Source organism: Elephantulus edwardii, unplaced genomic scaffold, assembly GCF_000299155.1.
Source record: "Elephantulus edwardii isolate Elephantulus edwardi_28Jun2011 unplaced genomic scaffold, EleEdw1.0 scaffold00082, whole genome shotgun sequence".
Taxonomy (NCBI): domain Eukaryota; kingdom Metazoa; phylum Chordata; class Mammalia; order Macroscelidea; family Macroscelididae; genus Elephantulus; species Elephantulus edwardii.
The window spans coordinates 6755679-6771332 of record NW_006399832.1 but is presented as its reverse complement, the minus strand read 5'-3'; the positions used below and the strand labels follow the sequence as shown (position 1 = coordinate 6771332).

The 15654-nt window shown below is 41.0% G+C and overlaps 1 protein-coding gene across 1 annotated transcript in view; it reads right to left on the bottom strand.

The window, feature by feature from the left end:
- MSH3 (mutS homolog 3) overlaps positions 1–15654 on the bottom strand; it is a 292985-nt gene that overhangs the window by 246052 nt on the left and 31279 nt on the right. The window lies entirely within an intron of this gene.

The following is a 15654-nucleotide window of genomic DNA, read 5'->3' as shown; positions in this document are numbered from 1 at the left end:
GCAGGAGAGGAAGACCCTCTATGAGGTGGATTGATTCAGTGACTGGGATAATTGGGATGGGAGTGTCAGAGACAGTGCGATTGGCACAGGACAGAGCGGGTTTAGGGCTGCTGTACATAGGGTCGCTATGAGTCGCAGGCGACTCGATGGCACATAACAACAACAACAACAATGTTAAGATGCAATAATTTTAACATGAGTTGCAATATTTAAGGCTGTAGCCTTTGATCTTCTGCAGCAAATGTGTCAAATCCTCCTCACTCTCAGCAAACAAGGTTGTCTCGTCTGCATAATGAAGAAGTTTGTTGATGAGACTTCCTCCAATCCTCATGCTACGTTCTTCTTTATAAAGTCCAACTTCTTGAATAATTTGCTCATCATACAGACTGAATAGGTATGGAGAAAGAATATAACCCTGAGGCACTCCTTTCTTAATTTTAAACCAAGAGCTTCTTGGTTCAGGTACAGTTTTCATATGAACACTACTAAGTGTTTTGGGATTGCCACTCTTCTCAATATTAGCCATAATATGTTACAATCCACATAGTCAAATGTCTTTGCATAATCAATAAAACACAAACAGACATTCTTCTGGTACTCTTTGAATCCAGGATCCATGTAACATCAGCAATGATATCCCTGGTGCCACAGCCTCTTCTAAATTCAGCTTGGAGAGGGTAAAACCAGGCTGGTCCTTGGAGGCAAGGATTCTGACATACTTTGGACATGCTGCAAGGTGGGATCAGTCCTTGGGAGAGGGAAGTCATGCTTGGGAGGATGGAAAGACAGCAAAGGAGAGGAAGACCCTCAATGAGATGGACTGATTCAGTGTATTAGGTAACAGGAGAGGGTGTATCAAAGACAATAAGATTGGCACAGGATAGAGGAGGGTTTAGGGCTGTCATACATAGGGCCACTATAAATTGCAGGTAACTCAATGGCACATAACAACAAAAACTACAACAACAAATTAATCATCACTTTTTCTTCCCTAACCAACCCTCATTTTATAGTTGAGGATAATCTATTAGACCCAGACAGTGTGTCAGGGTCGACTGTCTTTCCATGAGGTTCAGAACCTACGTAGAGATGGCCAAGAAGAGATGGCCAGAGCACAAGGTATAAAGTGAAGGAGATTATCATGCCATTGAACAAAAGAGTTCTAGGAGCTTAGCACAGAATTTTCTAAACTGCTCAGTGTGGGAAGACATTAAAGACTCCAAAAAACCTGGGAAGTGGTGAATAGCTTAAGCATCATATAGAGTCGATGCTCATTATTCAAAATAGTTACGTTCTAGAAAGTTACCACAAACCCTAAATTCAAATTTATGTCCCTCTCCAATGAATAGCCTCTCCTAGGAACATGTCCAAAGTATGTGAGATCAAGTTTATCATCATTGCCTCCAAAGAGCACTCTGGCTGCACTTTCTCAAAGACATACTTGTTTGTTCTCTTGGCAGGCCATGGGAGGTTCAGTAGTCTTCTCCAACACCACAGCTGAAAGGCATCAATTCTTCTGTCATTCTTATTCACTGTCTAGCTCCCATGCATAACAAGTAATTGGAAAGAACATGGCCCAAACCAGAAACACCTTAATCCTCAAACTAAAATCATTGCTCCTCAATATATGGAAAGGTTCCTGATTGAAGATTTTCCCAGTGCAATGTCTTCCAATCTCCTGACTGCTGGTACCAAAGGTATTGACTCTCAATCCAAGTAAGATGAAGTTGTTGACAGGGTTAGATTCCTGTGAGCTTTGGGTCACAACAAGTGAATCAAGTGGCCCGTACGTCATATAGTCTTACGGGTTTCTGTTTAAAGATATATTACTTATTTACAAGCATTCTTGTAGTGTAGTCTGTAGACAGTTGCACTGCTAACTCAAAGGCCACATTTTCTCTGGTAGTTCAAATCCGCTGGAGGCTCTAAGGGAAAAAGGCAGGCAATTTCCTCCTCTGTGATTTACAGCCTCAGAAGCCAGTTGGAGGGTCAGCTAGGAGCCAATTCCACCTCAACGGCCATGAGTTAGTCAGATCCGTTAATACTGAGCTCAGTCAACAGCTCTATAAACCAATGCTTGAACAAAGTGCATCTAACACACATGCATTGTCTCTATAAGGAATGACACAGTCCTTTTGCACTTAGGATCACTAGCCAGCACTTCCACATTATGTTACGGAACCTTTTAAGCAGATAAACCTCCACCGAAAAGCACCAAAAGGCTATAAACTTGAGACAACACAGAGAATCAAAAGGACATATTCACAAAAGGGGAGGAGGAGGAGAAGCTGAAACAAGACGTGTGATGTGCTTGACTTCTGCTTGGAATGTGTACATCGCTCCACTGAGATGTCAAGCTGCTCTGTAACTAAGATGCTTAGGAATGTGCTGCAAGTATTGACTCTTAAATAAATGTCAGCAAGCAGAAGGATCAACTGCGCATTAAGCCAAATTATATCTATTAAATCAAACAGGTATTCTTAAAAGGAAGAGGTAAGGAAAGTGAGAGAAAGGAGGAAATAGTGCAGAGATTTAAAAAAATAATAAAATTTAAAAAAAAAATGTCAGGTCTTGATAGGCTTTTTTCCTAGGTTTTTTTTTTTTCTTCTTGATAGATTTTTGTTGCCCAAACAAACCAGAGCTTAAAAGAAGTCACAAACAGATGGAAGGGGAAGGAAATTCTTGGCCTGAAAACGAGAAACAAGGGAATATTCTCAGAGTAATCAGGAAAAACAATGAAAATAACTAAGAAATCTAGCAAGTAGAAACAGATGACAATATAGGGTTATTGAGAAGACTAATGCTGAGCAAGTTTGTCCCTTCTGATTATCCAACTCCAGCTCTTTGCACATCTCATAATAACACTTTGCTCTGTCTTTCTGAGCAGCCCTTTGAAATCTTCTGTTCAGCTCCTTAACTTCCTGATTTTTCCCCCTTTGCTTTGTCTTTTCAGCACTCTAGTACAATATTCTGAGTTTCTTCTGACATCCATCTCAATATTTTCTTCCTCCTTTGTCTTTGTAACGACCTTTTACATTCTTTATGGATACTATTCTTGATATCCTCCCACAGCTCATTTAGTGTTCAATACCTCAAACCGGTTTCTGAGAAAATTTTAAAATTCAAGTGGGATAGACTCAAGATCAAATTTCAGTTCCTGTAGATTTGATTTTCTTTTCTTTAGCTTCAGCTTGAATTTGCATATGAGTAGTTGGTGGTCTGTTCCACAATCAGAACCTGACCTAGTTTTCACAACTGATATTGAGCTTCTCCAGCGAGTCTTCCAATAGACGTAGTCAATCCAATTCCTGTGCAGACCATCAGGTAATGTCCATGTATACAGTGCCTGTTTATGTTTCTTATAAAAGGTATTTGCAAAGAATAAACAATTGACTGTAAAAATTCTACCATTTTATCTCTAACCTCATTTCTGTCACCAAGCCCATGTTTTCTGACTACTGATCCTTATTCTCTGTTCCCAACTTTTCCAGGAATGGAGTGCATCAGAGATATATGTCCTGTCTTCTTACTTTTTCAATCTGTATGCAGACTAGATTATTCAAGAGGCTGGACTTTATGAAGAGGACTATGGCATCAAGATTGGAAGAAGATCCATCCACAAACTTGTGTTATTCAGAAGACACCACCTTGCTTGCCGAAACTGAGGAAGACCTGAAATATTTGCTACAGAAGGTCAATGATTGTAGTCTTCAATATGGATTGAAGTTCAACATCAAAAAGACAAGACTCTCACCACTGGGCCAGTTGGCAGCACCATGACAGATGGAGAAGAGATTGAGATTATTAACAATTTCAGCTTGCTCAGTTCGAAATCAACACTCTTGTTGTAACAAGCACTCAGGGAATAAAAATAAAAATTGCATTAGATAAATCTACTCTCAGGGGACCTCTACTGAGTACTAAAGAGCAAAGGTTTCAGTCTAGAGACTAAGGTGCACATTATCCAAGCCATGGTCTTCACAAGTATTGCTGGGTATCAGAGAGATGAACAATGGCCAAAGATGACAGAAGAATTCATGCATTTGAGTTGTGGTGCTGGTCAAAAGCATTGAACATACCATGGACCACCAAGAGAGCTAACAGATCCTTATTGGAGGGAGTGAAACCAAGCTTCTCCTCGGAAGCAAGGATATTGAAGCTCCATCTCACATACTATGGGCATGTTGCCAAGAGGGACCAGTCCTTGGAAAAGGACATCATACTTGGAAAGGTGGAGGGATAGCACAGGAGGGGAAGACCTTGGATGAGATGGATTGATACAGTAACTGAGAGAGAAGGAGAGGGAGAGGGAGAAGAGAGGAAGAGGGAGGCGGAGGGGGAGGGGAAGGGACAGGGGGAGATGGAGAGGGAGAGGGAAAGGGAGAGGGAGAGAAAGTTAGCTACATTATTTTTAGAGGACCGAGTAAGGATTCTGGAAACATGAACAGTGTGTACTTATCTTACTCTCTTTTTGTCATTCTCTCATTGTATCCTGTCCCCTCAGGCCCACCTGTAATTCACACTGTTTCCTTTTGTCTTCACCATCAAGTCAGAATCCACTCTGGCCCTCCAGAAGCTGTAAATCACAAAAGAGGTGACTGCCCATCTTTCTCCCATAGAGCAACTGACAGATTCAAGCTGCAAGAGAGGTGCCACCCGTCGGTCGTCAGCAAAATTCTTTACCAACAGGTGAGCAGAGCGCCTTTGCCATTAAATGTATCTAGTGTATACCATTTTTAAAAAGACACCAAGGATAAATAATTTAAGATCACTACTCCTGAAAGACGGCTATTTTTACACACTAAATAAAAATTACTGAGAGAAAGACATTTACAGAATATCAAATTCACAACAATAGCCTCTAGGAAAAATAACACAGAATAACTTGTTTTCGTTAATTAGGAGACTTTATACAATTACATTCTCAAGCCCATATGAACAGGTGTATTTCCAAAAATCAAAAAGAATCCGTATAACAAACACTGCACACCTCATACAATTGCTTCTGAGCCTCCGATTTAAGCAGCCTGGCCCCATCTTGGGAGTTTTCTGCAGTAAAAAGGAAGGTCATTCTTCAAACTCTTCAAATGCTGTTTCCTCTTATTTAGCTCCTAGGAATAAACCCGTTTTGTATACACAGCATTTATTCTGTTCAAGTGGTTATAGTGAATTTCTGAGGAGTTGCACAAAATAGTTCATTGTTAGGTGAATCCTATTGCAAACATTCTTGAATAACTGTTGTTATGGGCTGTCAAGTCAGAACCAACGCATAGCTGACCCTCCAGTTTTCAGAGGCTGTAAGTGGCAATGTACGTGATTGCTCATCTTTTTTCTTTAAAGCAGTTGGCAGAACTCAAACCATGTGCCTTTGGGTTGGCAGCACAATGCTTAACCACTAGGTCAGTAGGGCTCTCTCCACGCAGTGCTAGTGGCTGTGTTGCTAACCCAAAGGCTGACCTCTCTGGTAGTCTGAATCTACCAATAGTTCTGAGAGAGAAAGATGGGCAATCTCTTCCAGTGAAATTTATTATTCTAGAATTCACTAAAGGTTTAGAAGTCAGTTTGCTGTTAGTGTTAGGCATCAAAAAGTTGCCTACCCCAAAGAAACCAGAACTGCCACCCAAACAGACAAACACACACCCATGTTTATTGCTACATTATTCACAATAGCAAAGAGATGAAAGCAAACCAAGTGCCCATCAACAAATAAATGATGGGAAAACTATGGTACATTCACTCAATAGAATACTATGCACCACTGAAAAATAAGGAACTAATAAAATACTACACAATCAGGAGGTGACTCTGGAGGACATTGTGCTGAGTGAACTATCTCAGTCTCAAACGGACAAATACTGTATAGCATCACTGTTATAAAACAGGATTGACATGGGGGCTGGGGAGAAACTGAGAAAAGAGGCGATAAATAAAGAATACTACATTGGAACAGATGAAGGAAAGAACTGTTCCAAAGGAATCTATGATTAGGCATTATCTGTATGACAACAATACAGAATAAGAGGTGCACAGCAAAGTGGGCTTGGGGGCTTGGCCGGTGGGAGGGTAAGGAAGAAATTATGCAACACTGAATGAATTTTATTTTTTTTTAACATGGAGTATGGGTGGGTAGTGAGGAAAATGAATGAATGAATGAAAATCCAACTTTTCGGCAAACTTCAGCAAAAATCACAATTAAAAGGGCAGGGGCAGGGTTGTTGACTACAAGTCAAAGCAATCCTATGAACAGGACAACTGAACCCTGCCCTGTCCTGCTCCATCTTCACACTCTACAATACGCTCAAGTCTATTGTCAGAAACACTGTGTCAGCCCATCTTGTTAAGGGGTCTTCCTCTCTTTCTCTGACCCTCTTTCTCAGCATGATGTCTTTTTCCAAGGACTGACCTAAACATCTAAATTTTTGCATATATGGGTTAAAGGCTAACTCATGAAAAGTGATGGCCTGCTTTATGGCGGAAGAGTTAGTCTCAGTGGTACAGTGATTCAAACCAACCAGTCACTTGAATGACTTCCCATCAACTGTTAGTCATGGAAACCACAGAATCACTGAGTCAGAATCAATTCAACAACAGAGGGTTTGATTTTTTTCAAATGTGTGGCCTAGTGGGTAGGAAGTTGCACTGCTAACTTCAAGGGACATCCCTCTTCTGGTTTGAATCCACCATAGGAGAAAAATGGGCAATCTCCTCTCATGTAATCTACACCTTCTGAAAATCCTTTGAAGAGTCAGCCCCAAATCAGATCTGACTCAACGTCAGTGAGTTTGAGCTTGAGTTTGATGATCAACACTTAGGGACACAAGAGTTCATCATAATCTATTTCCTGTTTCTGGCCAACTCTTATCAGTCTCTTTCACAGAAAACCCTTTCCCAGCACTCCTTTCAAGACACTATTTCCTCCTGATTGGTTATTTTTCACCTTTTTTCTAGCCCTGTATCTGCTTGACAGATGACAAGCTCAACCTGACAGAGCAGCACAGCCAAATGAGTTTCTGCTCCTAAGAAAGTAACGCTTCTTTACACCTTCATCTGTTGTCATCCTTCCACGTCTCAGTTCCAGAAGGATAACACTTCTGGAAAGCTCTGCCTGACTGCTTTGAGCAAAGCTGGTTCCTCTATGTTACTGGTGATTCCAGGGAACTCTGGTAGCATATTCCATGGAGAGGGACATGATGCTTGGAAAGATGGAGGGCCGGTAAGAGAGAGGAAAACCCTCAACTGGGCTCTAGAATTATTTAGCTGCTAGCAATAAACCCATTTTGTATACACAGCATTTATTCTGTTCAAGTGGTTATAGTGAATTTCTGAGGAGTTGCACAAAATAGTTCACTGTTAGGTGAATCCTATTGCAAACATTCTTGAATAGTAACTGTTGTTAAGTGCTGTCAAGTCGGAACCAACACATAGCCGACCCTCCAGTTTTCAGAGGCTGTAAGTGGCAATGTAGGCGATTGCTCATCTTTTTTCTTTAAAGCAGTTGGCAGAACTGCTCAATGGGCTCTAAAGGGTCAGAAATTGAGGATGATGCAGGATAGAATAGGGTTAATACCTGTTATTCACAGGGTCACTATGGACTGTACTGCACTCAATGGCACATAACTGGTGGCATAGTTTTAAGGAGTTTCTCTGCTCACTCAAAGGCCACACCTTTCTGGGAGTTCAAATCCACCAGGAGCTCAAATCTCCTCCTGTGTGATTCACATTCTCAGAAGCTCCATGAAGCACCCTTGAGCAGGTTCCAATTCAATGGCAAAGGTGGTTTTATGAAGACAACAAAGCCCCACTTTTATTCAAACAACTACAACTCAGAGTGGCCCTTCAGGACAGAGCAGAACGGCCCCAGGGGTTCCCAAATCCTTGTATTTCTCTTTAATTGTGGTGAGAAACACCACCCCTACAAAGCATTTGAGCACAGTGCCCTCATGTCACATTAAGCGCCATCAAAGGTCAGATTTTTTCACATCTTACAAAACATATCCCCACTCTAACTGGGGAAGTTTTTGTTAAACCAACTTACACTTTTCAACCCAAATGCCAATTTAAGATTCTTTCTACGCCATAAAAATTTATGAAATCACAAGTTTGATTCCCTAATTACACGTTTTCAATACACTTTAAGTAAATATTTAACTGTGAATATAGAAAATGGTTGTTTGTGAACCACTGAAAAGTGATTCAGGCAGACATACCAGCAAAACTCTGCCTCCGTCGTGCGGCTGATGCCCCGCACAACTCACCTCTACCCAGTTTTCACTCAGGGCCACTCACTCCCCTTCTTCCCAGGGTGCCCCAAAAGATTCATGTCCTTCTCCAGCTCTCTGAATTGCCCTGATACTGAGTTCCCTGCAAGGAGTTTTGGATTTTAACTTCAATTTTTTTTTTAATAAGACTTTTTTGACATGATAATAAGGTCTAGCTATCATATCATAGCATTTTGACAAAGAGTTGGCAACACTCTGTTGCTACTTTTTTGGTGCTTAAATATCTGATTCATCAAGGAAAGGGGTGTGGTTTTTTTAAACAATATTCTGACATGCTTAAATTTTAGGTGACACTGAAAAAGAAAAGATGTTAGAATTAGAAAAAAAATTTGAAGTAGAGTTTTCTTTTTCTTAATCGGATTCGAACACACACACAAATATTGAAAATTACCACTTTTGTTCTGAAAAGACTCTGAAGAGAATAAAGACAATGTACAGTGCGGGAGACAACAAAAACATACTACTTATCTAATAAAGGACCATTACATAGAATATACACATACATATACAATAATTCTAAAAACTCAACAATTGAATCATAAAATGGACAAGAAAAAAAAAGATATTTTACTGATGACAGAGATGATAAATAAGCACACAAAATGAGTTTAAACATCTTTAAACTCACTGCCATCGAGTCTTTCTCCCTTAGAGCCGCCGGGGGATTTGAACCACTAACCTGTAACAGAACAATACATAATACACCATGCCATCTCTTTAGTCATTTTTTTTAAATAAACCTATTTCCAACAAGCTAATTCTCACTGATAGTGGCCCCATGTTGTCGTGAGCTGCGACCATGTCAACGACTCAGAGAATCTATACAACAAATGGGAAGCTTATAGCACAGTGTAAAACTACTTAAAAGGATTTCTGAGACTAAATCATTACAGTAATGGACTGACTCCTTTATCCCATGGAGAGGCCAGAAGATTCAAATCAAAGACTCTGGTTTGCAATATAATGCTTAGCACACTGTGCCACCACGATTCCTTAGTCATTACGGAATACAAATTAAAGTCATCATGTATAACTACTGTTGTTATTTGCCACTGAGTTGAGTATGACTCCTAGCGACTGTGTGAATGACAGATCTGAACCCTGCCCTAGCCTGTGCCATCCTCACCATCTCTAACACACTTGCACCCACTGCTGAGGTCACTGTGTCAATCTATCTCATTGGGGGAGGGGTCTTTCTCTCCTTCGCTTATCCTCCACCTTTCCAAGCATGACATCTGCCTCCAAGGAGCAGCCTCTCCTAGCAACATGACCAAAGTATGTGAGATGAAGCTTCATCATCCCTGCTCCAAGAAGCAGTGGCTGCACTTTCTCCAAGACATATCTGTTTGTTCTTTTGGCAATCCATGGGATATTTAGTACTCTTCTCCAACACCGCAGCATAAAGGCATCAATTCTTCTGTCATCCTGAGAGTAAGCCTCTAAAGAGTATCTTGCTTGCACTTCCTCCAATATTTACTTTGAAGCCTAGTATATATTAACAAATTTATTGCATCCAGGAATTTTTCTCTTAACAGTTTATAAATATTTCTAAATCAACAACCAATATTTTAAAGCAATTTTAATTGTAGTTAATGCAAGTGCTTAAATTCACTGTCTTCCAGTTGCTTTTCTATATTCTTATGACAAATAGATTGTTGTTGTTGTTATGTGCCATCGAATTGTTTGCGACTCATAGCGACCCTATGTACAATAGCCCTAAAACGTACTCTATCCTGTGCCAATCTCATTGCCTCTGACAAACCCATCCCGAGTGCCCCAGTCACTGAATCAATCCACCTCATAGAGTGTCTTCCCCTCCTGCGTTGTCCCTCTATTCCACCCAGCATGATGTCCATCTCTAAAGACCTGTCTCTCCTTACAACATGTCCAAAGTATGTCAGACAAAGCCCCAGAATCCTTGCCTCCAAGGAGCAGCCTGTTTTAATCCTCTCTACGATGAATCTGTTTGTTTTCTTGGCAGTCCATGGTACATTCAATACTCTTCTCCAGCACCACAGCTCAAAGGCGTCAATTCTCCTTCTATCCTCCCTAGTCATTATCCAACTCTCTGATGCATAACAAGTGATTGCAAAAACCATGGCCTGTATCAGGCGCACCTTAGTCTCCAGAGAGACACTGTTGCTCTTGAGTATTTTTTGGAGATAGATCATCAATAACAGTAATGCTGATTTCATAAAACTCAGATTGAAAATTTAAATATCTGTTTATAAACAAAGATAAGAGATGTAAGTAAAAAATGATAATTTATTATTATTTCAAAATAACAACTGCGTGTATCACAACAAACTATGAAAAGAATGGGAATCCTAGAACACTTAATTGTGCTCATCCAAAACCTATACCTAGATCAAGAAACTGTTAGCTGAATGGAACAAGGAAACACTATACGGTTTAAAATTGGGAAGGGTGTGTTTCAGGGGTGTATCCTTTCTCCAGACCTATTCAATCTGTACGCTGAGCAAATAATTTGTGAAGCTAGATTCTATGAAGAAAAATGTAGCATCAGGATCAGAGGAAGACGCATCAACAACCTGTACTATGCAGGTAACACAACCTTGCTTGCTGAAAATGAAGGGAACATGAAGCGCTTGTAGCAGATCAAAGACTACATCCTTCACTATGGATTGCATCCTAACACCAAGAAGACAAAGGTCCTTACCACTGGGCCAGTGAGCAACATCATGATAGGTGGAGAAAGGACTGGAACTGTTAATGAGTTCGTCTTGCTTGGATTCACTATCAACACCCTCAGTACCAACAGTCAGAAAATTAAGGAGACATATGGCTTTGGGCAAGTGTGCTGTCAGGGATCTCTCCAAAATTCTGAAGAGCAGGGATGCTGGTTTGAAGACTACGGTGTGCCTGATTCAGACCACGGTCTTTTCATTTACTTGCTATGTTTCTGAGAGTAGGATGATAAATAAGGATGACAGAAGAACTCTCACCTTTGAGTTGTGGTGTTGGAGAAGAGGACTAAATAATATCCCACGGACTGCTGAAAGAACAAACAAGTATGTCTTGGCAATGGTACTGCCATAGTGCTCTTTGGAAGCAAGCAGGACAAAGCTTTGTCTCTCATACTTTGAACATATTGTTAGGAGAGGCTAGTCAGTGGAAAAGGATATCATGCTCAGAAGGGTCCAGGGCAAGCGAAAGAGAAGACCTTCCACGATCAGGATGGACTGATATGGTGACTGCAGCAATGGGCTCAAGTATATCAGAGATGGTGAGGATGGCACAGGACAGGACAGAATTCAGGCCTGTTGTTCATAAGGTCACACTATGAGTCATACTAAACGGCACCTAACCACAACAACAACCACTTCTGACTAGTACTACTGCACACAGATGCAAAGTAAATAAGTCTGTATTTTGTGATAAAATAAACGTAAAGTTGGTGAGTAATCTAGTTGGAGAATCAATTCACAAAATATAAAATCCTTTGGAGACCTCTAGTGGTCAAAACAAATTATACAAAAATACCTTAATATTTTTTTTGGAGCTCTTAAGTAACTACACAACCCTCTGTTCAATATAACAATGAAAAAAATGCCCAATTGTGCGCTGTCCTCACAGCCTCAGCTGTACTTGCACTGACTGCTGCAGCAGCTGTGTCAACCCATCTTATTGAGGGCCCTGCCTGTAAGGGAGCTCTGGGGGACTGATGGGTTGGGAGTTGCACTCCCAACTAAAAGGTGGGCAGTTCGAGTTCACCAGAGGCTCAAAGGGAGAAAGACAGGCAATCTCCTCCTCCGCATACCTCCTGGAGGGTCAGCTATGAGTCAGTACAGACTCAAAGGCAACAAAGTATTCTCTTGTTCACCAACCTTCTGCTTTATCAAATATAGTATCATTCTCTTGCCTTAGAGAAGGTGCAGCTAGAGGGCTCTTTAGAAGCAAGAATGATGATATGGCTTCGCCTCACATACTTTGGGCATGTTGCTAATAAATAAAGGCTATTCTCGGAGAGAGACATGATTCTTGGAGAGTCAGGAAATGAAAGGAAGACCCTCAACCAGGTGGACTGACACAGTGACTGCAGCAATGGACTCTAGTGTATCAGGAAGTGTGAAGATGGCACAGGGTAGAACAGGATTTCCATCTGTTGTTCACAGTTAAGATCAGAGTTGTTGTTCACAGGTGGGTCATACTCAACTTGATGGCACCTAACAACAACAAGTATCTTTAACATGTGAGAAGTCGTCTTACCATCCTCATCTCCAAGGAGTACTCCGGCTGTACTTCTTCTAAGACAGATCTAGTCTTTACAGTGGTTGTTGTTGCTGCTGCTGCTGGTGACGGTGGGTTGTGGTGATGGCAGGTGCCATAAATCAAGTACAACTCATAGCAACCCTGTGAAAATAGATCTGAACCCTGTCGTATCTTATGCCAATCTCAAGAAGCAAACCTATAAAATAACTAACAATGGCCAAGCTTTCTGGTCTAAAAGTAACCTGTGAAATGTCCCAAGATTATGGTCCTTAGTCAATCTTTAAGCCTGGAACAAAACCCAGCTCTGGAATCAACTGTGAGTCAAACAAGCCAATAGGGTGAACACCACCATCAGGGGCACTCACGCCTTAGACGAGTCAACCACTTAAGATGAAAAGTGTGGCATTTTTTCAGGTTTACAGTGCAAAAGACCAAGAAGGGGCAGTATTACAGGGCAAATGGAAACGAAAACCATAAGAAGGAAGTGGCAAGAGCGTGTTGACATAGTGGGTATTACAATTGTTTGTTATGTACCATCGAGCTGAAACCGACCCACAGCTGCCCCTCCTGTAGCAGGTTTTCAGAGGCAGAGGCCGTCAATCCACAAAAGACACTGCCATTCTTCTCCCAGGGAGCTGGCAGATTCAAACTGTGTGCCTTCGGGACTGCAATGCAGTTTTTTACCACAAGGCCACCAGAACTCCCTATTGCAATTAATGTCACAAAATAAACTGTACATGAACAGCTGAATGGAAAACCAACAGGCTCTGTAAACTTTCACTCAAACCACAATTTAAAAATACGTACTAGGGAGCTCTGGTGGCCTGGTGGCAAGAAGCTGCACTGCAATCTCAAAGGCATGCAGTTCAAGGCCACCAGCTGCTCTGAGGAAGAAGGGTGGGCAATCTCCTCCCATATGATTAACTGACTCTGAAAACCCGCTGCAACATGCAATATTGCAGTGTATAATTTGCTGATTTTCATCATTCTCAAACATTCAATTTTATGACTTACTGTTTAAAACAGTATCACAACACAAATCTAGTTTGCTAAATCAGAGGCGTCAGGAGACTGAAAACATGCACCTATTACTAAAATATCAATCACTTTACTAAAGTCAATACACAGAGTTTCAGGTAGTGAAATGATTTCTTGAAATATATGAAGAAAACGCCCAAAAGGTCCATAAAGGCAATCTGTACTCATTTTCTTACTGGCAACCATCCCCCTTCCCAGGGAGAATCCCGATGACTCCAGACCCTCCACAGATGGATTTATTACTACAACTGGCAAAATGCTAACATGGTCTAACTCTTCTCTAGCTGAAGTAAATTTCATAATGAACATTTTCCATATGTATCGAATCCACCAGCTGCTCCACAGGGGAAAGATGGGCACTCTCCCCTGTGCAATGTATAGTCTCTGAAAACCCACTGAAGGATCAGCTATGAGTTGGTTCCAACGCATTGGTATATAATAACAACAACATGTATATATGAAAATATATCTGTCACACTCATGTTTATTGCAGCTTTGTTCACAATAGCAAGGAGTTGGAAACAACCTAAGTACCCATCAACAAACGAATGGCTAGAGAAGCTGTGGTATATTCGCACAATGGAATACTATGCTGCATTAAAAAACAAGGAACTCATGCAATATTATTCAAAATGGTTGACTCTGGAGAACATTATGCTGAGTGAAATATCCCAGACACAAAAGGACAAATATTACATGATGCCACTGTTGTAGAATGGGACTGTCCTTGGGGTTGGGGAGAGACTGAGTAAGATGGGTTCAATAATGTATACTGCACTGAAACAGAGGAGGGAGAAAACTGTTTAAAAGAGATATATAACTAGGTATTTCTGTCATCACAGGAGTCTAGAGCGAGGGCTACATGGTGGAGGGGACCTGGGGGAGGGTTTGTAAAACAATGAAAGAATCTTTTCTTTTACTTTTCCATAATTTTTGACTCATGTACTTATAACTTGTTAGTCAAATTTGTGTCTTCTAGGTTGCAACACCCCCATGATACATCTTCAAGGATATGAACATGTACGGCCAAGCACAATCAATAAGAGTGCATCTAAATTCCAAAATCAATCTCCATAATAGTCTATGTGTTTCCTACTGCCAAAGGGGCCCTTTAGAGTAGTGAGAGAAGACCTTCACCCTGAAACCCATAGCGTCCCTTTTCAGCAGGAAGTAGCTAAGAGAATACGCCATCCCCTTTTCCTTATGAATCAGGGGGAAGTCTCTCTCAGGGAGGAGTGATAGGGAATGGCAAAGGACACACCGAAAAAGGAGATTAATCAGAACTGACTTTGACAAGCACTGTGGCAATTGGACAATTAAAACAGACATTCGGATGGCGGGGAAGAAGAACAAACTGGGGAGGAGGGTTGAGAGAATGGTATGGCAATGAAGGAGTGAAAGCCCAGAATCCCTGTGAATGTTCATTGAAACTAATAAAATTTAATAATAATAAAAAAAAGAAAGAAAATATATCTGTAAATTTATATGTAATGTTTCTAACCCCTAAAGATAAAGACGGCATTTCTAAAGATACTGATAACTACAGACAGTAACAGTGAAGATGGAAGGGGGGGAAGTAGTATTAAACATACAGTAGAACTGACAACAGAGCCTCACTGTAAATGAGGCACCACCTGTATATAAAGTCGTCTTTATTCTAGCCCAAGCCCACCTTTCTGGTCTCTCCTCTCTCAACTAGACACTGTCAAGTGAGATTTATGAATCATGAATCCAGCTAGGAGTACGCACATCCCCTCAACTGGATGAGAAGCTGATAGACATGGAACACAGCCATGTTTTCTTCCTTGGTTTGTCACTAACAAACAGGACACTGCCTCATAAATAAGAGATGTGCTCTTTGATCTGGTAAATAAAGTTAAACCACTACCACAGACATAATTGACACTAGAAGACAGATCAGAAGCCCAGAGGGTTTCCAATGTTATAATCTTTACAGTAGCAAAATACTACATGATCCCAGGCAGAGAAGCTGCTGGGTTTGAACCGCCAGTTTCTCAGTTGGCAGCTGTGTGCTCAGCCAATAAACTACCAGGGCCCTTCAGTAGATAAAGATACTGAACATGAACTGAGAGTCACTATGAGC